The sequence below is a fragment of the Toxotes jaculatrix genome, chromosome 11 (genome assembly GCF_017976425.1).
Source record: "Toxotes jaculatrix isolate fToxJac2 chromosome 11, fToxJac2.pri, whole genome shotgun sequence".
Classification (NCBI taxonomy): Eukaryota; Metazoa; Chordata; class Actinopteri; family Toxotidae; genus Toxotes; species Toxotes jaculatrix.
This window is the reverse complement of record NC_054404.1, coordinates 11,153,857-11,181,517: the sequence shown is the minus strand read 5'-3', so window position 1 is coordinate 11,181,517 and position 27,661 is coordinate 11,153,857. Positions and strand designations below refer to the sequence as shown.

General features: G+C 44.7%; 1 protein-coding gene across 4 annotated transcripts in view; it reads left to right on the top strand.

Annotated features, from left to right (window-relative positions):
• Positions 1–299: 299 nt before the first annotated feature.
• Positions 300–27,661, top strand: part of zmiz1a (zinc finger, MIZ-type containing 1a) — a 96,076-nt gene continuing 68,714 nt past the window's right edge. For all 4 annotated transcript variants that reach the window (XM_041049207.1, XM_041049208.1, XM_041049209.1 and 1 more), the window contains exons 1-2: positions 300–426; positions 22,725–22,838. The gene's annotated coding sequence lies outside the window, so the exon portion shown is untranslated. The remainder of the gene's footprint in view (positions 427–22,724; positions 22,839–27,661) is intronic.

The window sequence follows — 27,661 nt, the reverse complement described above, 5'->3', positions numbered from 1 at the left end:
TACGATATTGTTGAATAACTGCTGGTCTGATTACAGCAGGCAGCACTCAAAGCAACACTGCTGTAATGATACAGAACCAGACAATAGCCGGAGCTGCGAGCTGCAGTCCGCTCCAGTGTGAAATGTGCTGTTAGCAGCCTATTAGCGTGTAGTTACACCTTTAACACTCGGTGTCCGTCTGGGGGAATCCGGGTCGCGTTTTCGTACCGACCGCCGAGCACGGCTCTCTCTGGTAACTGAATAGCCAGTGTAATCTGACACTTCAACTTGCCGTGCTCTACGGTAGTTGATTCAGTCACTCACTCACACCGTCTCCGGGGCTCTCACGTCGTCTTTGTGAAGTGGAGAGAGCGAGGGAGAGCGGCACCGTACACACGAGGTCTGGAGAAACAATACGCGGATTTGCCACCGAGGTCCGAGTCGAAAGTAAGTTTCGCGACTGGTTTAATCTTTTTTTTTTTTGGTTTTGTTTTGTTGTTGTTGCAGAGCGGGGTTTTGAATGCGCCTGTGGGTCGCTCAAGATGGGGTTTGCCTCCCGCTGGACAGATACTACCTGCTAACAATAGGGTGACCTCTTAGGAACCTTTAACAGCCGCTGATGAACTCGTGTCGGGGGTTGGGGGCGGATGAGAGGGGGTGGGCAGATTCTGGTTGCTTGAGCGGTCACAGAGCGCGTTAACGCAGCGTAATATTCGGGCTTGTGTGTGTGCGGTTTATCCCCACGGCTGTGCCTTGCGCAGACAGACGAGTTTGTGCTGGAACGAAATAGCCGGAGTCAGTGTGTCTGCAGGATTACTTGCAGATAGGTGTATGCATTTTGTGAGGACTCTAGACTGGAATGTGCTAGTAACTCAGTGATTGCAGGTCTGCGTGTGTGTGTGTGTGCGCGGGGGTGAATGTCTAGTCTCGGTCGATCAGCTGATGGCTCGGTTGAGGCTAAACTGAGAATGTATGTCACTTAGCTAACAGCCAGCAGTGTGTCTTGGCTTGTTGACTCCCTTCGAGGCTATTACGGGCTACCTGTTGTAATGCAATTAGCAGCCATGTGCATATGTTTCCCTGTAATGTTCTGTTAGACAACACCATGGATTGCAGCTTCAGTGACATTTGCCACCGTGGTTGCTGACTGATAACACTGATTGTGTTGATTGGATCCTCTCAGAGATCATTCAAAGATCAGTGCCTCCTGGTGTGAGGTCACTGGGACCCTTGGGGGCCCTTAATAGGACTCTAGTGGACTGTCTAGTAAAGTGAGAAGTCGTTTACTTTCACAATAAATGTGATCTCACTGTGAATATTTCTGCTCGGCAGTGCTCAGGTGCGACTGTAATGTCAGTGTCCACTTTCTCCAGTTAATTTACCTGCACTGAAACCTTCCCTGCATACACCCCCCAAAAGCATTTCAGTACAGATTAGTTTATACGTATGGTGCCCTTGACACAAAACTATCTATTTACTATTTGAATCCCTGATAGAGACCAGCCCCACCACATTTTCTAACCCTTTCTTCAGCGGAGTGTGGATGAGCTGTTTGACTCAGCGTAGCCTTCTGCCTTAAGTCTGGCGGACCCTCCCCGTTAAATTCCTCCCGTCTGGATGTGAGGCCAGCCGAGGCAGAGCGCAGCAGAGAGGGGGCTCCTGGCGGGAGAAGGAGGAGGAGGAGACTGTCACTCTTTCATTACTGTGCACCCTGCTGCAGGACAGTTAAAGTTTGGGAGTTGGGGAAAAAGAGCCTTTACCCTTTTTAGTAAGGTGCTACAGTGGAAGGAAGTGTGATTAAGAGCAGATTAGCAGTCCTTTGTTGTTGTTGTGGAGTTTTCTGATACCAAAAATATTCAACAATGTCTAATCTATGAGCACCCATATCTTAGTGAATGTGCAAGTAATGTGAAAGTAAGATCAGAAGCGGATATTGTGTCATCATCACATCAGCAGCAGCAGATCAGTCATCCTAAAAGTCTCATTTCCTAAGAAATCTGAAAGTCCCAACTAAAATTAAACATTACAGGCTTAGCACAGTCAGTGTTTATTGCAGGAGTATTGCATTGGATTGCAGGTGTTCATGTTATTGTGTCCACTCCCTCATATGTCAGTCTAAGAGTGTGCGTTAAACTGATTTTGAATGGGTGCACCCTCCAGTGTCTCCTTCCTCTGTAATTTAAATTGGTGATGTAATGAAATTGTTTCAGCAGCAACACTTGTCAGCCGTACCACATTAATTAGTGCTGTTCGACTTTTTTCCTTTTCTTTTTTTTTTTCCACCTTCTGACGAACCAAAGCAACATTAAGTCATCTCAGCAAAGCGTGAAAAGAAGGCACGCTTGTTCAGAGTAGGTTACCTGATAAATTGTGAAAGAAAGAGGGCAAGAAATTAAAGCCATCTGCAACTGTTTGAAACTTGGAAATGTGTGTTGTTTGTGTGTGTATGTGTGAGTTTTCTTTCCTTCTGTTGTCCCTCCTGGGGCCTCTCAGCAAAAAGCCAGCCAGCCAGCCAGCCAGCCAGCCAGCCAGGCTGTGAGACAAGACAGAAGAGTGTCTGATTCACTAAGCAGGCTAAAGGCTCCGGTAGACTCACTTTGAAATCAAATTTGGGTATTTTCAAAGGCTGTCTAATACGGTCTAAATGCAGGTGTCCTCACAGAGACTGGGTTGCTGGCCCTCTGTGCAATAATGTGAATGGGATGATGCTGGAAATGTGCTGGGACAATAGTGATCAATCTTAAACAGAGAGAGAAAGACAACACATGCACTGGCAGTGGTACAAGCTGCAGCTGAACATGAGAAAGAGGACATATGTTTGTTTCCTAAAGCGATTATGGAGACAGAATAGAAAGAAGATTCTCCATTGTGGCTGTTTGAAAATACTGAATCAGTAAAAAAAAAAAAAAAAATCATAGCTCTCATAACTTTTAACAACATCTCTTTATCGCCATTTAATCATTTTTTAAAAGGATCAGGCTGCAACAAGTTATATCACAAATTCACTTTCAAACACCTGCAGCTATTCATCGATGTTGATTATTCACAGAAAGCAGAAAGGTAGCGAGTGTGCACGTTACTCCATATCTTTGAACCTCAGCGAAGCAGCGAGCTAATACTGATTATAAGTATGTGCAGGAAAAACAACTAATTACTTGTGTCTGAGTAATTAGCTTTTTGTTACTCAGCAATTTAACAACTTGCTGCTGTTTACTGTGTGTTGGCACAGCTGCAGCCCGCTAAGTGCTTAAAACCTGGCGAACGCTAATCAATGTTTTGACAGCCTGACATTTCATCTAACTGTTCTTGTTGGTTTGAAGAATGCTGTGAAATGCTTGCTGCCTGTTCGCCTTGACATGGATTCTTGTAGTCTGGTGTCTCGCCATCAGCCCAAACCCACCTACTCGTGTCCCGAGCCTTTGTTTCTGTGTGTCTGTCTCTCCCCCTCTCTCGCTCTTTCTGTCTCACTTGTGGTTCAGCTTGGCAGTACTTTTCATCTAGACTGAGCCTTTGTTTTCAATGTGCCTATTTTGGAACTTTTAATAAGGAAAAACTTGTGTTGCCTCGGAGCATTTTAAAGACTTAATTTTGAGAATAAGGGCTTAGAGGGAGTTACAACTTGAGATGTTCAGTTTGCGCTGAGGTTATGCCCTCGTGTCAGACACTTAACTACTTCCTAAACGTTGTTGTAATTCTACCCATAAGTCTACAGTTAAGCTCTCGTCCAGTTAAAACCTGGTAATTGCAGTGTAACTAATACAGAGAAAATGAAGCACACAGCAGATGTAAGCCATCCCGCTGACTGGCTGTGGTGACACCAGTTTTGATGTAGACAGACAACAGTGGACCAACACGAGGCACAGGGATAAGAAAACCTCAGTGCCACATGCCTGTCACCACTGTCGTTCAAGCTGCAGACCTTGGCACTGTGGTACAATTTGTGGCTGAAGCATGGCTGGTTCAAACCCCTGAGGTGGCTGAGGAAGTCGGCAGAGTCCTTGCTGAGGGCTGCTGAGTCTTTGAGCAATACACGTTACCTCAAGTATGAACAAACAGTGTTGTTTGGCGATCAACTGTAGAAGTAGCTGTAGCTGTGCTGGGCTGTTCCCAGGTATGTAAAACAGGGCGGTGCTGTTGAGGAAGGCTTGCACTCAGCAAAACCTTACCTGGAATAACCCCTCACAAGATTTCTGTCAAGTTGTCCGTATTAAACCAGCATAAGGTGATTTTTTGCTCTGAAATGAACATGCTGTGTCTTCTGCATTGTCTGTCAGTTGTTGTGTTGTTGACAGATATCTGGTTAACTGGTGTAATACAGGCAAAACATCAGCTTAACTCCTGTTTCTGAAGAGGTGTCATTTCAACCTTGAGCTCTCACAGTGTCAGGGAGACACAGCCTTATAAGTGTTTTTCTTTCTGAGACAAAAGAGTGAAACAGTGCCGAGAAGGAGGGAGTGAAGAGAGAAGTTGCTGGCCCACCCCTGTCACCGTCTCATGCATGTTTGATTTGATGTTCTTTGAGAAACGAGCGCAGGGGACGTCGCAATGGCCATGTCCTGTTCCCATCCGCCGAGAGGCTGGGGCCCTTGAATCATAAATGACACCCGGCCTCACCGGGAACAATATGAGAGCCAGAGCCCGCACAGGAGGAACAAAATGTTCCCTCTATCCATCCATCCATTCGCCCACCGCTGCCGCCTGCACTCAAGATTTCTCACCATCGCAAGCAATTACCCTCACTTTTTTACTGCTGATGAAATCCTCACAGAGCCTGTCTCAGCTGTGTGTCTGTGTTGGTGAGGCAGCGACAGAAAGGGGTAGCGATAGAGAGAGGGGGGGAAAAAAGATAGTATGTGTCTGAGTGAGTGGCGTTGGCGTGTGTCTGTTTGGCTTATAAATCCTGTTTAAGCTAAACAAACTCATTGTCCTCATCCTCCAACTGCGTGCTCTGTGTGTGTGCGCTCCCCCCCCCCCCCTCCTTTCTCCCTCTCTCTCTCTCTCCCTCTCCTTTGAGTTGTAAGTACAGTCACTAATTAGTCCCCTCTCCCTCTTCATGCTGGGTCAGTGGGTTTACGGTTTCAGCACCGATCTGCTGTGTTTGCCTTGTCTCTCCTGATACCGGAGCATGCCTGCAAGCCAGTCGCAGACTGCAGACTCCTCCAAGAGGTCTTCACACCTTACACAGTGTCCCACATGGGTTCATTTGCCAGACAGGCACTCAGGACTGTGCTCGGGCTCGCTCTTATGCAGCTTGAGTTCATGCCAGGTGTTAGTCCAACCAGTCCAGCAAAGAAGTGCGCCTGCTGGGTTGAGTCAGTGAGTTAAAACCTGTTATGTTTTCAAACAACATCAGTGCATTTTGAAGAGGATTCCAGATTATGCAAATTAATTTTACATACACTTTAGTTACCTTCTGCACAGCATGCTGCAAATCTTTGTAGCTTATAGCCTATAATGAATCTTTTTCTAAAGATAATACGCCGCATGCTGTGTTTATAATATCATTTGTGCTATAAACAGTCTCTTGTCTAGTCGGCACTGTTGTCTCTCAGAGTGCGCGGGGATGCTGATTTTCTGGTGGAGGTTGCGTGGGAGATACAGAGTGATGGCAGAGATTCTCTGAAGGCGGTCGAATTGTCTCCAACATGGCCTCCAGGGATACATACTTCCTTGTTTTCTGACAAAGTAAATTAACTAGGATTTACTAATGCAAAGGGACAGCGTTTATTTTTCCCCTGCAATGCCAGTTAAGAGGGGGAGAGGGACTCGTGCAATATCTGCTCTCAGAAAATGCTAATTCTCACACATGTATGAAGGGCAAAGGCTGTAATGTGGTCATTATTGAACTGTAGCTTTCATTTTTCATTTTTACAAGCAAACAATAAAAAGGTATTTCTGTGGCTGAGGATTCAGTTTTAAGGCAGGGGGGGAGGTTGCACACTAGATGTTGATTTTCCTGTTGTGCTTTGGTTCTGTTAATAAAGCCAGTTGTGGTTGTTATGGAGAGCCCCCAAATCATAAAGGCATAAAATCTTGAGCTCCACTGCCCTACTAAGAGTTTCCTACCGCTTTTCGACATTGCTCACTGACAGAAAAAGCCTATGACTGTGTGCAGTGTGTTTGCCCGCTTGGTGCCCTCCCCTCGTTTTTGACACTGGCGGTTGAGCCAAGCGCTTTCCCAGGGTTCTAAGGACTGACATCCCTTTCATTTTCCCGCCTGGGCGGCTCAGATAAAGGGGCATATTTTAAACCTCTGTGTGGATACACCAACTGTAAAGAGAGACGGGTTGGTGGGCCGAGGCCGAGCGACAGCATTAACTTCACAGAGAGAGAGAGAGAGGGATGGAGAAGGTAGCGGGATGATGGGGAGTTAAACAAATAAAGCAGCAAAGAATTTCAAAGTCCAGTTTATTAAACAGTGTTCTCAGCAATTTAAAATATATGGTTGAAAGTACTACAACGGGCTGCAAGCCTGACTTTGCAAATATCACAAACATTATCTGAAGTCACACTACAGATAACTCATCTCTCTTGTTTATCCCAAGTCTATTACAGGGGCAATGTGTTTCGCCACTATTTTCTAATCTACCCCTGTTGCAAGTATGTCCTCCCAGCAAACCAAAGCCACGTCGTTTATTATATCAGTAATGAGACCACGCTAATCGTGTGTATTCCGGAGACAGCAATGATACACTGCATGGCGCTTGCCAGGGATCAGCCTCTAACCAATGTTTATCATTGTCTACCAGGGCTCTTTAATTATTTGGCAAACATTATTGACAAAACAGCGAGGGTCCCTGTGTTTTATGATTTTAAAGGCTGCTGGGTGACTATTGACAAATATGTGTGCTGGAGAAAAGTAATAGATTTTTTATTTTTACTTAAGATTGTGACTGACAAAAAAAACAAAACAATGATCATTACATGCATTTTTAAGTATTTATAATAAACAAATAATTTTACTTTAACTTAAATATGTTTTGAAGTTTTCTGCTGTATCTAGCATCCTTTTGCAGAAATGACCAAATTCTGAGGAGCACAAGTTGCGGGAGAGCCAGTGGATTTAATCATATTCAGATTTTTTTAAAATTCACGTTGCTTCAGTCAGTTTTTAAGTAAAATACCCAGTGGAAATAAGTCATGGAGCTTTTTAAGAGCTGCTCTGTCTGCTTCTATCCCAACAACTACCCATTTACTCCAGATTACATACATTAGTTATTATACTTCTCAGCCTTATTGCGTTCACTTCCATCCTGTAACCTTTACTTGGCCGCCCGGTGGGAGCTAAGTGAAAGCTGAATGGCATGTGTTGACATTGTTAAAGATACACGTGAGGACATCACACGTTTTCATGTCTGCCTCATATATTTGGAGGTGTGGGTGTGGATGTGGCTGGGAGGGGGAACCCGGGGGTGGGGATGGTTGTAACCAGGCACATTTTGAGGCTCTTGCTCAATGTCCCACTAATATGTGGGGCTACAGTCTGAATGGGGTGAGCTGATGTCTAACTCTGGTTAGCGACGGTCAACAACAACAGCAGACAGACATGGCTCTTAAATATGAATTAGGGCCAAACAGCCTGTTACCTCCCCCCACACACATACCGCTCATCCTCTTCTCCTTGTCATGTCTCTGTAACCATGTCTCCCCTGATATCAAATCAACATGATTGTATAACAAGAGAGGAGGTGTGTCTCATTGATGGTTGCATGAAATTACCTTTGCCGTGCTGTGTGTTTGTGTGTGTGCACGTAGCCATGAAATGTGTGCGTGTCAGAGCAAGAGAGCGGGAGGTGGGGGTAGTAGCAGCAGCGGCGGTGGCTTGGGGTGAGGTCCTGCCCTGATTTTCTCTGGAATTCCTTTGTTTTTGGAAGCCAGAAAGGGAGAAACTGAATCTGCGTAGCCCGAGGGTCTCTGTTCCTTGAGAATTCTCCGCACACATCCCTCTGCCGCCAGCTCTGATGGTTTTAGGGGTGGCTCTGTTTTCAAAGCTCAGAACAGCCAAGGTGTTTTTCACCTTCCAGAAAAAGGAGAGGGAGGGAAAAAAAAATAATGACTGCACCAGGCAGAGCGTCTCAGGCCTGGAGGGACTGATGCTACTCAAACATAAATTTGCTCCATATTTCAGGGCGATGGAAATGAAAGTCAAATGTAGATACTGTCACTCAGGGCACAAAAGATATCCTCCAATGAATATGGATGGAAAACATGCATAGAGAGTGCACTTTCTTTATTCAAAAACTAATAATAATGAAAAGTGCAGTGCAATGGTTGCCTAATGTTTTCCATTTTTAATGATCCTCCTTTGCGGATTAAAAAGTGTTTTTAATAGAGTTTCATGGCCAGTGGAGGGGCCAAGGCTGCTGTAGAAATGCTGTTAGCTGCTCCTGTAAGCCGAAAATTTCACCTCACATTCACGGCTCATTAAATCTGATAAGCCTTGGGTAATGGTGTTAAAATTGTACAAAGGTATCTCCGTTTACTCTGTGCTACAAGTTTTCCATGACCAGATCCTTATCTGGGGGGACTGTCGCTTTAAGTAACTAACTTCCACAAAGCAGAGCTTTTCCCTCTCGTTTGAAGGGGGCTCGTGTTGAGCGAGGGGGGGAACTGAATAGGCTTGTTGCCTGCTTCTATTGAGCCAGCTTTATTCTTTGCTGTCCCCTGGAACAGGCGAGGGGGTGGGGGGTGGCAGAGGAAAGGGGAGTAGGAGAAGGGCTAGAAGGTCTGGTCACGTGAGCAATAATAGTGTTCGTGCTGGTCCCTTTCAGGCTGTCACAGTAAATCTGTTTGACTTGTCACTTTCTAAATCATTACGAAGGCTAAAAGCCTCTCTATTGGATTGCGGTGGAAGGAGGGAGGCAGCAGGTTTCCTTTGTGCCTTCTTGACGATGATGATAATCAAGTTTGTTTCTGGGCATCCTGCTGTGAGGCTATAATTAGCTCTTTTCTTCTCTCTTCTCATCTTCTTTTTTGCATGTTGCTCCTCAAAGTAGAATGGCAGAGTCGTTGTGCGGAGGTCATATGTTGAGTTTTGTGTAGAGGCATCAGTGGCTTCTGAGTACACTTTCCACATTAGTTTTATCAGTGTCAGACACAAAGCTTGTGTGTTTTTCTTGCCTAATTCAGAAGTTTATTATTCAGCCTCCTGATTTAAAAAAAAAAAAAAAAAAAGGAGCACAAATGGGGATTTAGTGCATGTGAGGTCTCCTGTTCCTCCCCCGGGTCAGTCAGGGTGAGAGTCACAGCTCGAGGTATGTCTAAACTTGCGGTGTCACTGTCTGACCAAACTGGTTGCTGTCTGACAGGAACATGACAGAGCAGATCTCGTCCCACCGATGAAGCCTGTGTGGTGTGACGTCTGATTTCCGGGGGGCAAGCTCTCCTCACCCTCCTCCCCTCTGTGCTTACGTTTTTTCCTCTTCCTCTCTCGTGTCTGTTTTTCTTTCCCTCCTCTCCTTTTTCATTCAGTCCATCTTCTCTTCTCTCCCTTTTGCTTTTTCCCCCCCTTCCTCTCTTCTTTGGTGTGTGCGCCAGCAGCACTCATGCCTGGAACAGAGCGCTGGGGCAGACATCTGTCACACAGTGTCCCCTGATCTGATCTGCGGCTCAAAGCATCGGGGGGTCACAAAGAGTAGCAGCAGCCCATCCAGATATGGTGGAAGACAGTTTGAGAGCTCTATCTCTGCATTTTGGTCTTTTTGTGTCTCTCTCTGTTTTTCTGTCTTTCTCATTAAAATTCACATTGCACACAGCCGCACACACACCAGGGTATTAATCTGCTTGTTGTGTCTTTGTGGAGCGTCTGTCATTTGGACGGTGGAAGTCAAACTGGGGGGCTGGCAGTGTCCCACGTCTAAGCTCTCTCTTAGACTCGCAGGTGCAGAGAGCAGAGCAAAAATGTGGGTTTCATCAGGCTGTTCATCAGCTACAAGTGATGTGCAGTTGATCTGAAAGGAGGATTTTGACAGTTAAACTGGATTTTTGTGCCTGGGGCGTCGCCATTAATGACAAAACCAATGACAGAATGAATAAAAGGTTGTTAATTGTGGCTGTTCAGTTGTGTTAAAGGGAGTGAAACTGTGGATTGACACTCATAGTGTCTGCCAAGTTTGACACTTCACATACCTTCTTGAGAGATTAATGTCTGTGTATTGATCCCGCTCAGTGTTTTTACATGTACTGGCGTTGCGGTGCTAGCTTTTCCCTCAGAACAGGTGAGTTCATACTAAGTGACAAGGCTGGTAAATATTACCATGTTCATGAGAAAATGCGAAATGCTGAAGAGGGACAGCTACAAGTTAAGGACCATACCACTGTATTTTCATGTTGTAGCCCATTAACAAAAATCTCTTACACTCTATGTTACATGTCCATGGTTTTTTTCTAGCATTTTCAGATTGATTTCCCACCTTCGACTCTGCCATTTGTCTTTGTTCATTTCGCTAAATAATGAAATTTAGCTTGCAGAGCGTTGAAACTTGATTGAGACAGCTAATCCATCACAGTACATGGAGTATTTAGTTGCCCTTAAGGTATGTAATCTGAACGTAGTGATGCAGATGACAGCAGAGTAAAAACCCCTGCTGTTGCTTTTGAAGATGCCACGGCGTCTGAGATTTAAGAGCAACCTTTACAAAGCAAGAAACAGCTAAATTCACATGCTCCTTTTCACATCGGTGTTTACTCACTTGCCATTCTGATTTGATTTTCTTACAATACAGCTTGTCAAAGCAGTGCTTTTTTTAGCTTTTGACTGTCAGTTTTCTGGTATTGGATAGTTTTGAAAATTGTTCCTGTGTGCTCTGTGATGCCACGCCGTGATGGATTATCTATCTTAGATAAGCTTCAGCTCTCTACAAGTTCATTTTCAAGTTGAATATGATGGAAACCCAAGGCGGTCTGAAATCAGTCACTGAACCTATGATGTTCTCTTGAAAACAGTTGATAATTTTGTTCTAACAAACTCGTGTCTCTTGTCACAGTTAAGATAATATTGACTGAACGATGCAGTTAATAGGAGTTGTAATTTCTGTAAGGTGACTTGCAACAACCGGTTCAGCTGCATCAGTCTCATCCACACTTGTTGCCAGTTTTGTGTCAATTTACTGTCACTGTTTTTCTGGCTGTGGCACAGGTAAATAGCGTTCCCATTCTGAATACAAAGCTCTGATTTTTTTTTCTGTGGGGAGACGGCCATCAGTGAGAACATCTCCTTTGAATGGCTGGGAAAAAAAATCTGAGTTATGGGCAGCGATTCAAAGATCTACAAATGCACAGGTATGGTCCTTTAAGATAAAGCAGCAGACTCGTTTGATTAAGCCAAAGCCTTGGGAGTACTCAGGTTTACAAAGCTCCCGAGTCACTGAATCTGAAGCTGCTTTGATTCAACTCATCTCATGTGAGTCAGCAGAGTCACAAAGTAAAAGGCTAGCACGTGTGACAAACAGATTAGTCCCCTTTATGACGCCTGTCCCCTTTCAAAATAAATACCTTGACATCTTGTTTACTTGTATAAATCCCTGAGATGAAAATCAGGCAGAGATTAGATAAATGCGAGACATGGCTGTTATCTTCTGAAAGATAATTGAACCTGTGACACTTTGTTGGCAGGAGCCCAAGGCCGAGGCGGTGGCTCCATGATGAGAATGTTAATGCTTTTACAAGTGCAGGTAACAGTCGGATTGAAAATACATGTTTACATACTATCATTACAAAGAGGTATTGCTATCTGAGTTCATAAACTCTACATAACCACAGAATAGACCAGCACTTCCTGCACTGGTTCAGGGTTAGAACAGCTTTTATGACCAGACAAACTCCTGGCCAATGTACACTGAGTTTAAAGACATTAAAAAAAAAACAGTTACGTTGCAAATTGCAGATAACATTCGCTAAGCAAATATTAGCTGGCTGGCTCTGTGCATTAATTCTGTTCGCTTACAGTATCATAGCCAAGGCTCACAGTATGCTTACACTGTATAAATCACTCTTTCATATATTCATGCCGGTGCTCAGTAACACCCATTCACCTTGATGTATCTCGTTTTGCACTGTCATAATGTATCTCATTAGTGACTACACATTTTCCACACATACCTTTTAAAGCTTTTAGATTCTCATTTCTTTTTAATTAAGTAGGGCTGTGACTAGCATTTATTGTTGACTTTTGATTAATCGTTTAACCATTTAATCCTGTAATAACTTTGCTGATCAACAAACATGATCAAATACCGGAAGAATGATTGACTCATTAGCCTACATCTGCCAAACATCAGCATGTCAGCACTGGTATCAGCACGTTGGCATGCGCACAGTCACAATGCTAAATAAATTTTCAGGCAATCGAGTAATCCATTAAGCCACTAATCATTTCACCGCTATGTGTAAACATGCCTCTGTCATGTTTAAATAAAAGCAGAGCTCCGTGTCCTTAATCCTGATGCGTCCTGCTCACTCTTTTCTTTTTAGCTGAACTGTGCAAGCTAGAAGTTTCTCCGACAGAATCCTCTTAGTGCCCTCTCTGTGCACGTGTTATTCAGCAGCCTGGAAAAGGTGTTTTATACCTGATGGCAGGCAAGGTCGGGCCAGTGAAACAGGACAGTATGTGGGGCGGGCGGAGTTGTGGTGGCGGAGGGTTGGGGAGGTGGGGGCGCTCCGGAGGAGAAAGGGACACAGAAAAAGTGAAAGAGAGTGGCACTGCAGCTCTGATGGCGTGCGACCCGCGACTCAGCTGCAGCTACAAATCAAACAGAACCGAGCTGCTGCTGGCAGTGTGCCATGACACTGATTACTAGCACACAGAACACTGTCAAAACCATCTTGATGGGTAATTAGGAGTACTCTGTCATTTCTGCTCTCGCTTAGCTGCCGTGCTCATGCAGTCTAGGAGGTGTGTGATGTGTATGTGGTGTCTGAGGCTGTGGGATCGTTGGGAGAAGATGCTTCACTGATAAAAGTACATTTTACACAATGTAACCCCAGCTGAGTGGTGGGCTTTGTGATGGAAAGAGCTCAGCTGATCCCTTAAAGTCCAAAGTTGTAAGCTCTAGCTGTCTCTGGTATGTGTGTGTGTGTGTGTGTTTGTGTGTGTGTTTGTGCATCTTTACATGCACACACAGAGCTGTGTGTAACCTTGTGGTTGTTTTAAAGGGTAGTAGCAGTGTTACGGCTCTTTGTGAGTGTCGCTGATGCACATCGTGTCCTTTATGACTTTGACCAGGCAGGCCTTGCAGCTTTACAGAGCAGAGCGAGCTGGATAGGCACATCGAGCTTAGCATATGTACGGCAGAATAGGGGAAGAACGTAAAAAAAAACGCTGGCTGGTAGGCTGTTTCCCCCTCTGTGATTTCAACATTTAGAATTTTCCCATTAACCCTCATCACTCACAAGAAGACCTCAGCTAAAATGCCTACTTTTACACTTACGCTGTGAACAATTTTGCAATTTGTGCTGTTATTATCCTAATTTGCGCAAGCGAAAATGAGAGAAAGGGAGAGCAGATTGTGCGCCCTTTGATTAAGTGGGATGTTTGAATGTGGGCCCTCCACCTTCAAGAGAGATTTGATACTTGAGGGGTTGAAGTGTTTTTGATGGAAACTCCATTAATGATTGATAACAGGAGGAGAGCGGTTAAAAATCTCCCTGCTCCAGCACCATCAATTATTAAAAGCTCTCTCCTTGCATTTTGGTGGCACATAAAATATCAGTCGCCATCTTGAAATCTTGAGTTGATAATATCTGTCAAAGGAATTAGGGCTTTGTACTGATTTCTTAAAACTCTCTCCATCTGGGGCTTGTATGTTGTGCATTTTAAAAGCGATGGTTGCAACAGATTGCAACAAATAGCATTGTTTTACTGCTGTTATCTGCGTTCATCAAAAGCAAGTGTTTCTAGTCTTCTAAGATATAATTTATAACATTATCACAGATTTATGTTTTATTAATTGAATGAAAATATGTCTAGATCTGAAATTTCTTGGCTTGGATATTAGGTTAGATCAACATTTTGATACAGCGCAGAAAACTGTAATACTGTGGATTAAATATTTGTGCCAAATAAACTTAATATAACCTTTTACAGTTCTTCTTCCCTGCGGCCTCTGGCGCAGCTGGATTTATGCTCTCCTCCATATCTGGACTTTATCTCGAGATGGTCGTGTGCCACACAATATCTAATTCAATAGCTGGAATGATTCAGTCCGGGTTCGTGGTGAGAATCTCACACACACGCCACATGTCGAGTATGATGTTGAGGGACTGAGTGGATGTTTGAAGTGATGTTGGAGATTCGTGTCAGCCAGTGTACGAGTGCGTGTCAGCGCAGCGGTAGAAGTTCTCCGGAGCTGAGTGCTGATTTGAGCTGCATGGAGATGAGCTGACAGGCCTGCAGGCTTCTCTGTGTCATCGCCAAGGTTCCCATCAGTCCGTGCAGAGGGAATTCTCTCAGAAAGCATGGCTGTACTTCCACACAGGAGACCTGATTAAGTCTTTATACTTGCATGTGGCAGCCACAGAGCAGAGTGTCCGGCAACTCTGCTCAAAGTGCTCCGAGGCTCCTTCAAGGCACGCAAGACTTGATGTTTTCATGGCACTTCTAGTTGTTGTGGAGCCTTTCTGAAGGTAATGATTACTGGTTTGCATACACGCAGAGAGCGCCTGGAAGCGCTGCTATTTGAATTGCTGCTCTGTTTTTGCGTCACCTTCGTTTACTGGCGTCGGTTTTTTCGAGTTATTCATTGACTCCAAATGGATCCCTACAGCACAGTGTCTGCATTTTGCTGCTCAGTTTCAGTAACAACAACCCCAGTCTCTTAAGATGAGCCGAGAAAAATGCTCCTGGAGATATGAAAACTATATCTGGATGGGAGGATGTCAAGATAGCGATGAACAGTGGCAGTAAATGAAAAGAAACAACAATAAAGTGATAGCTGTTCTTATCTGTACCCTGATCTGTGTGTCTCATCGTAGCAGCGAGGCACCGTGTGCTGCCCATCTTGTGTCAACAGTGGTGTATTTACATAAGCTGTTTCCCGTCGGCTGCGGCTTCTGTCCTGAGAGCTCCAGGAGCTGCGATGGTGAGGTACCGTGATTAGATTTACAGATGGAGATTAATGTGAACAGAAGTAATAGCACAAAGGCATAAATCACAAAGAGGGTGGAAGCACTGTGCTTGACCTTTTGAATGGTGATAATGATGCTGGAGTCAGATATGCTTCTGCTGGGGATGCAGTGCCAGCGTGCCTGAGTTTAGACAGCGCTGTCATAAAGGTAAAATGTGCACGTGTGTGTGTCTGTGTGTGTGTGTGTGTGAAGGGTTAATAGGTGGAGCAGTCAACACTGGAGTGCATTTAGCTGAAAGTGGCAGCGCGTGTGAAGCTGTCAGAACATCACATGCGACAAAGTGAGGGAAATGAGTAATTGCACTCAGAATCTGTGCACACACAGCGACAGGCTGATACCTGGCGCTCAGGCTCTTTCTTTAAGTGGGAAGTGAAACCCGTCTGCCTGTCTGTCCGTCTCCTTGTCTGTCCCTGCACCGCAGAGCATCAGCAGGGTTATTAGAAGAGCCCTATGGCTGCCACTGATAAGGCCTGTATGGGTGCTGCCACTGACAGCGCTGCCTGCCTGCGTGGCAAACACAAGTGGCCTGGCCGGGGGATTACTGCCTGCTGCCATTTCTGCTGATGCCTTCCTTTATGTTATCCTCTCCAGTCAGATGTGCTGCATTTGAATAACTTGGCTGATGTTGTAGAAATGGAACTCCTCGAAACCTCCACCTGCATACAAATGAAGGCGCACGGGCGAAAACGCTCACGTAACACACATTGAGACTTTTCCCGGTTTATTAGTCTCCCCTCTTTTCTTTCCTCCTACTAGTGGTCACAACTGGTTATTTACATGCTCTGCCACTTACTGGGAGGAGTGATGCTGATGGGTTAGGAGGCTCACTAATCCACTCTGCTGCTGTCATTAGAGAGAAGCAAACAGACTATTACCACCACCTCCTCCTCCTCTTTCTGCTCATCATAAGCCTGCCTGAATCTCTCACACACACACACACTTGCACGTGCACACACACACACACACAGCTGTGATGGAGAGTGCCTCTTGTTTCTTTAGCGCTGCTGAGTGGAGCCCTGCTTTGGTAATTGATCCCGTTTGGTACATGGTGAGGGGAGAGAGAGAGAGAGAGAGAGAGAGAGAGAGAGAGAGAGAGAGAGAGAGAGAGAGAGAGAGAGAGAGGGGGAGGCCCTAAGTGTTGTCAGTTTGCTGCATTAATTTTTCAACCGTGGCCAGTGAGGCTGGAGGGACGGAGGAGGGGCCCACCGCAGAGCTCGCTCAGAGGAACCGTACTGTACCTAATGCTGCTGTTTTTGTTGCTGCTTTGTGCTTCGCCCGTCCATCGCTGTTTATCGCCGGTCATTCTAAAATAAGTTCCTCTCTGCGAGACTCAATTATGACTCAACTGATTTGCCTGCTCGGTCCCAGCCTCCTGTCGATGACAGATTTGTTTTCCTCCGTCTCCTCCTCTTCTGCGGCTCAAAAATAGCCTTCTGGTGGTTGTGTGACTTGTGCCTCTTTGTCTGGGTGTTTGTGCCTTCTCATGCTGTACAGTATGTGCGGCTGATAATAGACAGACCTCACTCCGTGCTTTTTGAGCCCAGCTCTGGGCTCTGGTCGCTGACTCACTGGTGACGTCACCAAGCCAGCTGAGGACTGGGAGGACTGGGCAGAGAGGAAGCATGAAGACGCTTTCGCCTCCTTGCCGGAGCAGATCTTGATATTACTACGTCTGTGTTCTTCACACTTCCCCGTGTACTGTGCCTAAATACTCTCGTCCTATTATTAGTACCAATGTTATCACAATTCCAGTCAGCGGCGGGAAATGGTACCGTCAGTGTCCGTCAGAGCCACGCTCGCGAGCTGCTCCGTGAATCATTAAGAGGTGCTCACAGCTACAGAGGACGTCACTGCTGACATTTGTTGGAAACATGAGTCACAATTTCTTGCTTTTATTTAATACTTCCTTAGAGATTTTAGTGTGACACATTTCATTTAGCTTCTCTAATGCTCGTCCGGCTACTTTACATCTGGGACATGTAAAGTAGCCGGGCAGCAGCTCACAGCTCCTCACAGATGCCATGCAAAGTATCTAAAAAATGCTTTGTGATGATGCAGTATGTAAAGCGCACTGTGGGAGTGAGCTGCCTGGAGGCTACGCAGGAGTTGAGTCATGATCACTGGAGTTACAGCAGAGTACAGCGCCCAGGGAGCAGGAAGTTCCTAAGTCCTAAATAGTCAGTATGGGTCACAAATCTCCCCTCAGGGATTAATAGACTCTAACTTCACTTCACACACACTGTTTCCTCCAGGACTTTTTTCAGCAGTGAGGGGAAGAGTTTTTTGTTGGCTTCCTGTATCGGTTGTTTCAAATTAAAAGCCCTGTGTAAAGCAGTGTAATTGTGACTTCATAACAATGCAGCAGCGGCCCGCCGCTTCAAAATACTTGCTGATGCGGTATATAGCGGATACACTGCCACACTTTGCCACATTATTAACCAAAAGATGAGTTTAAGACCTGAAAAAAAAAACAAAACATCTGTCTCAAAAGCTTTATGTCCACAGAGTAGCATACATTTCAGATTATTTTCTGAAAGTTTGGCATCTGCACTGAAAGAACAAACACTAGAAACACACTTAAAGGGGCACTCAACTGATTTAGTATTGAACTTGAACAAAGTCAGATGTAGCAGAGGCTGAGATATCCCAACTTTCCCTCAAGCTGCAAAACCACTGGATCCTACATTTCCCACAATGCAATTCAACACCCTCTTTGGTTAGGCTTTCCCTGCCTGTTTAGTTCTCACATATTTCAGACTCCAGAAACCATAAACCTGTGGTAATGTCAATAATAATTTTAAGTAACAAGGCATTGGAGTAGAGAAAAGCCAGATATACCGTATGTTTGAGGTAATTTAGAAATGGTGGCACCATTTCACAGCTTGTGTGTTCAAACCTCAACGCAACAGCATACAAGACGCTATAAAAGACAGGGCTGGGCCAGAGATGAACTGTGTGATTTACAGCCTTTGTTAGGTCACACAGGTGAGAGTCCTCTCTTTACCTCCCTGTGTTTTGTCCCATCCAACAGGTGTGTTTTTTTTCTCTCAGGTCTGATTCCTCTCTACCACCCTCCCACCAGCTTAGCTAGCCAGGACAGGCCTTCTTCCACTCCAAAACCATGATTGCATTCTTGAGCTATTCCACCCCCTCCTTCAGAACAAGAGCCCTCCACATCTCTCTCCCTTTCAAGTAGCGGCTGCTGGCCGCGTTTCCCCTTTGAAGATGTAATCTTGGAAAACACAGAGACATCTCTGGGATTATCTTAAATGTCTTCAGTATGTCAACAGCCTAGCCCTGTTGCAGAGCAGCGCTGGCTGTTTAAGGGGTCGGCCGTGATGACAGCCAAGGAAAATGCCGCACCGCAGAGGTAATCACAGGGTCAACTCCGCCGACTCCATTCAGGGCCAAACTCCCACTGTTCAAACTGGATGATAACAGGCACAATGAAATGATGTATTTCCCCATGTGGCAAGACTGTGTTTACCAAGGTAACAGCAGGCAAGGGAGCGTTTGGTAACAGCTGGTATTGGAAGGTGAGGTTCATTTATGTCATTGTATTTTCCTAAATGTTATGAAAATCTGAATTGCGCAACATCTTAAATGGGCATACACAATAAGATGAAAAGCATCTCTGAGTAGTCACAAGAGGGAGAGTTACTATACACCAAACTAGAGGTACATGAGTGGGCACTCCTTGAAAAGGATCTTGACTTTGTAATCATATCAGATGTTATCAGGAGGAGATTTTAGGAAGGGTAAGTGCTCGGAAACTAAATCAGAGAGAGGCTGCCTAGGGAACACGTTGTTATCATAATTACCTGCTGAGCGATGACTGCAGAACCAGTGTTGATGTTGACGCCTAGCTGCCCTCTCCTCACTCCGACAAGGCTGCCTTGTGTGGGCTGCTGCCTGCTTCGACATCTCTTTGTGCTCTGTTCTATGTGTGTTTTCTTTCTTTCTTTCTTTTTTTTTCTCCCCCTCTCTTTTCAGCCTGGAACACAGACTGCAGGCCAAAAACGCAAATATTGTTTTGGTGAGATCTGGCTCGGAGATTCAGGACGGACTTGCGTCAGTGTGTACGTGCGGGTGCTGGCAGGCTCCGGGGTTGCTCCCAGGAGCCGAGGCGAACCGGAGACCTCATCTTCTCCGTTTCAAACAACAGCGTGCTCCTGCCGGCGCACGGGGGCCTGCCTGCATGGGTTTTTTATTACAAATGATCTGTTTGAATGAAACACAGCCGCAGCCTCCTCACTGTTGGCATTTAAACGGAAGGAAATAACAGATGATGATATCAGAGCGGGAGAGAATGAAGGAGAGGGAGAGACCACTCAAGGAGGAGAAACACTTGACCTGTTTGTTTTGGGAAAATGGTATTCCTCTGCTAATTTCCTCCTGATAAGTATCTGACAGCTCATAGTAAAGTGTTTTATCTTGGCTAGAGGGAAATGGCTTCTCTCGCTCACAGTGCCAATCGATTTCAGAGACTCTGCTGCTTTAAATTGCATTCTCTGGTTTTTAGAGTTCTTCTATTTGCATAGAGGTAATCAATTACATATATTAGCCTACCGCTTTTAGCTTAACATGGACTTTCTCCTTCAATCCCCCCCCCCCCCCCCCCCTTCTCCTTACCTCTCCAGACGCTGCTGCAAATTCTCGCTCTTTCCTCTTCCACCTAACATCACTGACTGCTGTTTGCCGTGTTGGGGGGCATTGATTTTTACTGCTCTGCCTCTCTCTCTGGTTTAACAGTTGATGAGTTGTGTTAAGACGCCCAGGGACAGCCTTGCCTGTTTTAAGGAGATGAGGTTGGCTTTTATAGCCCTCCTGCTTCCTCAGCCTTGGATGATGAGGTGTGTGTGTGTATATATATATATATATGTGTGTGTGTGTATATGTGAGTATGTGCACGTGTGAGTGAGTCTGTCTGTATGAGTTGAGCAGCCGCTTGAGACCAGGATTCCCCCCAGGAAGCTAAAGTAAACCTTGTGGTGTTAAGGGCTTTTAACAAGCAAACTTTGGCTTTGTCATCTTCAGCATTTGAATCACTTTAAGGAGTTTGCGCAGAAAATTGGTTTATCTCAGTCAATGAACAGCCACATCATCAGATACGATTACCAGGATTGAAGTGTTAAGAGAGAAATACCAAGCGTGATTACGAAACAGGAGACGACTGGCTAAAGTGGAGAGTTGACACAGAGTTTAGATTCAAAGGTGACAGGAATTTTTAGTCTCTAAGAGGCACCTATAACCCCCCCCCCCGTCCTCATCCACCCCACTCATGAGCCCACACACAAACAACACGCTCAGAAGTCATGGATACAGACACAAACCTCATTTAACACGATTAGTTTCTTTGAGGATTTTACCGCAGCCTCTTATATCCGGGATGAAAGAGTTCACACTTCTGACAGGGAAAAGAAAAAAAAAAAAAAGCTGGAATCTGCAGAAGCTAGTACGAAGCACTCAGCTTTTCACTGCAATATTCACCACATTATTAAGGAACACATTGCTTTGTGCTGTGTTGCTCTCAACACCATCTGTAGTGTGCTGCTCAAGTGGTAGCAATTTCCTTGTAGTCTCGTGTCTCTCATGCAGTATTACAAGTGAAACTCGATTGCTGATCTCCGCTCGATGTTCTAGTTTCTCATAAACGTTTGCATTCTTCAGTGATTGCTCCCCGGCAGTTTCCAATATGCAGAAATGCACTGCCATCTCAGTATTTAGCTCTCTCTTGCACTCTTCGGCTTTGAAGCCTGATGTCATTTCAGAGTATGAGTAAAAACGTTTGCCCTGGCATTCCTGCTGTATTCCTCGTAAACTGGAATCCAATATACCCTCTGCTGTAATAAAACCACAGTTCTTTTTTTAAGCCAACCTTAAGAAAACTTAACGTATCTCGTTTGTATGGTTCCTAAATGATGTCACCTTGAAAAAATATGTAATGGAATGAATAAAACCGATTGAAAATTGGCTCAATAAAGATGTAATTATTGAATTTTCAGAACTTAACTTATGGCAAACTTAACAATGTGATATTATAATCTCTCTCTTAAACCCATCACCTTTACACACTTGCTGCACACACATTTTTAAGAGGGTCCATCTGTGCGTGTTATAGCTGGGTAATATCAACCTAATAGGCTTACCTGTCAGCACTGTATGGGACGTAGACCCTGTAAATCACATTTGTCTGCGACACCTGCTCGCCTCCCTGCGTATTTATGGGTTTCTCCTCCGCCCTGTCCTCTTCTTTTTGGCCTCAGTCCAAAATCAACCCCCTCTTCCCACAGTGCTGTGTTCCCTTCCACTCATGGATGAAATGAATGAATGAGCAGGTGTTAAGATGTATGGGAGGCCCCATTCAATCCATACACCCCTTCTGTTTAAACCACCCATGGTTTGTTGTCTAAATATCAACAGGAGATATTTTCGATTTAGTCTTGAGACAGTCAGAGATGTACTAAAACAATTCACCTGTTGCAGTTCCAGATATCAGATTTCTGCCACTTTCCTGTACTTTTGTTCGTAGTTGGCTGCGTCCCACTGGCAAAAGAGTTCTTCGACTCTGATTAGAAGAGCCAAGATATACTGTACCTCTTTGAAAATGGCCACTAGAGCGGCCTGAAGCAAAGGAAGCTTGTTTGTTTCGGTGTTAACAAATTGTAAGTGATGAAACAGTGGAAGAGATAGGAAGTGGTGTTTCTTCCTAGGGGACTGTCTTTGCCAGAAGACCTTAAGATGAATTCTGAAATAAATAAAATAGTTATTCTCAGTCTCTGTTGTCATTTGCAGCTTCTGGTTTATCTTTAAAGAGTTTATCTTTTCAGATAGACCTTTTTGTTTACTCTTAAATACAAATTCTTAAGTGTGAATTAAATGTTTGCAACCATAGACTGAATTCTCTAATGAACAAATGTTTTTTGTTTTTTTTTTTGCTTAAAAGAGCTGAGAAATGCTGTCGATGAGAGTGATCATCTGCACCAAAACAACAAAACTAAACTTACACAAATTGAACTGAAGTGCATTGCAGATGACTAGAGACAGGGTGGCAATGTTCTGGTAGGCTAATCCCAAAACCTGTGTGTGTATGTGTGTGTGTATGTGTGTGTGTGTGTGTGTGTGTGTGTGTTCTGGGCCTATGCTGGATTTGTATCAGCCTGTAAAGGGCACAGCGAAGCAGTGAGGAGAGACTAAGAGAGGTGTATTAAGGCAGTGAATCTCACCGCTCTGTGTGTAATGGACTCAGGATGAGGGCTGACCAAGCGTCAGGCTGCTGATAACCTCTAGGAAGGACATTGTTCCTGTGCAGTGGGGGGTGGGGTCGCGTGGTGGGTGTGTGTGGGGGGGGGGGGCTTGGATATACAGGACTGCTGCAGTATACAGGCACGGCAGTGTGATGGGTGGTGCAGTTGTTCATTGGTTCATTGGCTCTCCGGCAGGGTTAGGAGGTAGAGTAAATGGGGCAGTATAGCAAACTCCCTCATGGCTCCCTGCATACATTTTTCATCAGCGGGGTGTATTTCTCTGTGATACATTTGTCCTCTGTCTGAACCAGGTTCTCCCTGGCATTCCATTAAAAGAAATTTAACAGCCTTTTCTTCTGTCTTCCTTCCCCTCAGATCACTGCTGCAGGGGTCAGCGAGGGACCGTGCGTGAGGAATACATGAAGGGTGGGTTGGGGGGAGGGGCCGGCCACCGCAGCGGCAGTACCACCAAGGTCAAAGTTCAGACAGGTAAACAGATTTTTTTCTTTTAATCCACTGCTCAGTGCGCACTCTTTGGTTCAGTTTGGTTCAGTCCTGGCTTTTTTTTTTCCCCAACACGGAGCAGACTTGGCACGCAAGGGCTAAGTGAGGGAGCAGTGTGGCTGGTTTTGATTGGACCCTCCTGGGCTGGCGGCCGGGGAGGAACTGAGCAGTCTGCAGCTGCTGTTTATGAGGAGCTGTGCAGGATCCTGTTTGGCTCAGTGCAACAGCAAAAAAAACAAAAAAAAAACAGAAAAAACAGCCAGTCCCTGCCGAGAACCCTGTGGCCAGTGTCAATAATTGGAGAATAGAACAAAACCATGATGCTGTGATTCGAGAACCATTTGCTTCCAAAACACTCATATTTTTGTTTTTTTTTTTCTTGTGGACAGTAGTCCAGGTGATACGCTAAAAGATTCATGCACACAAAATGCATCTTGCCAGTTGAGAGGCTTGCTAGACTTCAGTGCTTTGTTAGGCTTTTTCTAACCCTAATCTCATGCCTACATTAACTATAGCTGGTTTTTCTAGCATTTTGTTGTCTTCGTAGAGTTATAGGTGGCATATTATAATAATTTGGTAATAAATTGGATAACACCTCTCCACTATCTGAATGAAATGTGATACTGGTTTAAATTCAAATTGAATTAGCTCAATTTGAGTGGGTGCAAAACTCTGCCACCTAGCTCCAATGTTACACTCACTTCTTTCTCTTTCTTCCTGTATTCTTTCCTACCAGGGATTATTTGGAGGGTGGCGGGGGTGAGGGCATTCTTTGGAGGGTGGATGGGGTTAGATCCAGGAGGCAAATAAATAATAAAGTGCTGGTTAATCTTCCTTAGTGCAGTGTGTGTGAACACTGAGCAATGGCACCGCCCGGGGAACATCTGCCTCGCACACAAACACACACATGCGCACATATATGCAGACAGGCAGACACAGATACTGTACACTCATGCGCGACTAGCAGGGATCAGCCAAAGCGATTAGCACACGGACGTCAGAGCACAGAAAGCGACAGGTTTAACACACACACACACACACACAAATACACATGCGCCGACCATCGACTGAGTGACAAGTCATGCACAGTGAGAGAAAGAGAGACGCTGCCAGCAGACAGAACAGAGCTGCAGAATGTGACAGCACATGAACATGACTGCAGACACATGAAAGTATAGGAAGACAAGTTTTACTGTGCTTCTCTGCTGCTGTCGCACTGTGTTCATCTCGCCTGGTATCCATGGACTCATATCTGTTCTTTTTTTTTTTTTTCCTCCTCTCACATTAACACATACACAGCGCACCAACAGTTGATCAAACAACTGTGCAGTTGAGGCAGAATTTGGCCAGACAGCCAGCCAGGATGAGTAATGTAGAGCTCCGCTGGCTTAATTTGTTTAGAAAGCCTATCATTGCTGCAAGCATGTTACAGACTGTTACCGCTTACAGGGGAGTATTTTCCCCTTGCAGCTTTAATTGGATGCATTTTTAATGTTAGCACCACATAAGTGTGGTCACCGTTGACACTGCACACTGTGGCCGTTGTGAGGCGATGGAGTTGAGATTGAGGAGAGAGGAAGAGTGTGTTCCTTCAGAGTGTTTTGTCCACACTAAAGGTGAAATTTATAGTCCTGCGTCACAAGGTTACGGCTTAGCCACGGAGCTTACACACCTAGCCGCCGCAGCTGACATGAACGGGGAAAACAAAGCTTTTAGAAATCAATGACGTAAACCCTGCCCAGATACAATGAGGTGCTGGGGAGCATGAGGGTTAAGAGAGCAACCCACTCATGAATCTGTATTTGTTTATTTTGTTCATGGGATTTGAGAGATGTCTCAGCACAACAGCACAGGAGTTACTGTTTTCCAGCTAAGACTGAGCAGAATAACCGGGTTGGGTTTAATCTTTATGAAAACAATCTGAAAACACTTCTGCGGATGCACGTTGTTTGCTAATGTAAAAAGCGTTTTCAAATAAGTGGACGTTGTGGATGTAGTCTGACTGCATTAGGCTCAGCTCTTTTGATGTGTCGCCTGTGCCTCGGTGCTGCGTGGCGTTCCTAGATAAAGCAAAGGATCCTTGGGATTAGCTCACACCAAGTGATTTAGCACCCCATTCCCAGCCTTCCCTTTCATTTTTGTGTTTCTTCCCTCTTTATTTTGTATCCTGCTTTATGTGGCTCAGTATTGCCACATTAAGACTTTGGACTCCCGTTGTGGTATTCAGGTGTTTCTATTATTTTGTCCACAGAGTTTAAGGATCAGCCTTCAAAATTACCATAAAGTTGAAATTTGTAATTATCAGTCGTATGTATGAAGATGTCCTTTTAATTTAATATTTGTTTTTGTCATATATTATTATTAATACACTATATACTATACTCACCATATAACAATTTTACCCCTTGTCTTAGCCCTTTGTACTTTTATCTGAGTACATTTTCACACACAATCCATTTTACTTCTACCTGAGTAAAATTTCTTTTAAGTAACAGTACTTTTACTTGAGCACAGTTTTCCAGTACTCTTTCCACCCCTGCTGTGATGATATTCAAAAGACAATAATGTGTATTTTTATCCTCACCAGTGATATTCATTGTGGTTATCGTCTCGCGGCACATTTTTTCTCATACACAAGCCGGCCTTTTTTGGATAGTGTGCTGCAAGAGGCATCTCACAAACAAGCAGAGGTATAAAGTGGTGAGAGTGGGAGGATGAGAGAGAACATTGTCTTCTCTTTTCCAGCTTAGGGACAGAGCAGAACAGGTTGTGTGAGGATACTTGCTATCCTTAACAACGTCTAACACTGCCTCAGGGCCACCTCTGCTTCTCTGATGCAGCTGAGAGTTGTGTTGTGCAGAGGAGTTGGAACACATTCCTCAGCGTCAGATGGCATTCCAGGTACACTACAATTACCATATTAACACTTTTACTTTGTCAAGTTGTGACATAATTAATGCCATAACTTTGATTAATATCTCATAGTGGTTTTCTTTAATCGATTTATATGTTTTTTTTCCCTGTTTACTCAATTATGAGTCATTAACACAGAAGAAGTGATATACCGAAAAAACAAAAGGGTTCGTGCCACATCAAGAAGGTGTTTTGTGTTTGGGAAATTCCACTTTAATACAGCTTGGGTCTTATTTTCATAGTTCAGCCATCTTTGTTATAATAGTTAAGAATGGGTGACAGTAACATTGTACTGCTCAGGTCGGCTAACAGGGATGCGTTGCTAAAAATGAGTCGGTTTTTGCTCCAAACATTTTAGATAATGTGGCTGTTTACAGTATATCTGATCATGTGACCCTTAGTGTTTCTTGTCCCGTCTAACTCAGTTTTATCGATGGCGTCATGTTCCCAGACCTCATTGCTAAGGTGAGCACAAAGTTATCATAGCTAAAAGAAATCCTGGCTAAAACTACAAAAATAAGACCCAAGTTGTAATAAGCCAGAATTTTCCTTTAAATGTCTTCAAATGTTGATGTAATCTGAAATGACATCACTCTGGTAGACCAGCGTCTTCGTGCGCCAGTCGGTCCATGATGTTATCCATCACCGGGTCTCTCTGTCGTCAATTACCCAGAGGAAAACAACATTAGAGGCCTGAATGGGACACGGAGCCGTGGCAGGCCTGACATGGCTGTGTTATATGATTACACAACCTGTTGGCTGTCCGCCTGTCAAGTGTCTCCCAGCCCTGATGAATGGCTGCAATATGCCGCGCATCACAACACGCCACGCCACACACTCATTAATGGCTTCTCATAATGCCCGGGACGTTCCTCCAATGCCGTGGCCGGATTCACAGATAGAGGGGAGGGAGAAGAGGGTGGTAGTTGTAGCACGAGAGTGAGAAATGGCGTTCATGAATACTCCAACCTTGTTTCCGTGTCGCCATTCAAGGCAGTAAACAAAAGATACGCGGTGTCCTCATTTAAATAATTTCACAAATGGTGTGGCAAGACGCCAGCATCACAGTCGCACGTAACTCTTAATGAAGAAACAAAGGATGGCAGAAATAGGATGAGAACAAAAAACCGCGGGGAGATGTAAGAATTATTATTTTTAAAAGTGCGACACATATGTTTCTCAATGAGATACATACTTGTCCATCTGTGGCCTATTTGCATAGATTATCAGAAATGTGGCATGCATGCCAGTGTGTGGGAACACTACAATAGAGATGCTTGAAGAAAGGAGATTGAATCTGTCGTCTGTCGGATGCCATCTGAAGCTTAGCTGATTGCTCTTTCTTTTGGTGAATTAGGAGAGATGCTACCCAAGATCCTCCAAACTACTTGACTCCCAGCTATAACAAACAGATTTGATTCTCATAGAGACACTGCTCCAAGAGGGTTTGAATTAAAAGAGTGAAATTTGTTCTGAATGAGCTATTTTCTAGGGGGGGAGAAAGTATGTACCGGTGGCTGTATGGCAACACAAAAAAAGTAGTTTTACAGGAACTGTACCGGCCACAGAGAAGTTATCTAAGACCTCCATGATTCTAGGTCACATTAGTTGGGGTGTTTATGGCTCTGTCAGGCTTTTAGTGCATAATGCCAACAGGGAAGCATCAGCCACATCGCGGGTGCCCCATCGATAAGCACATTCTGTCTTTCAGTTTGACAGGCCTGCGCTCAATATACTCCACCTCTGCTTTGTCTTGTCATATATTTTGCATTGTCGCACATTAAAGTCAGTATTTTTATAGAAAGCGACACAGATGTTAAGAGATTTTCAATTTCACCTCGCTCAGATGTGCCAGCGTCTTCGAGCTCGATGCCGTGGAGGAAACAGTGCTGCAC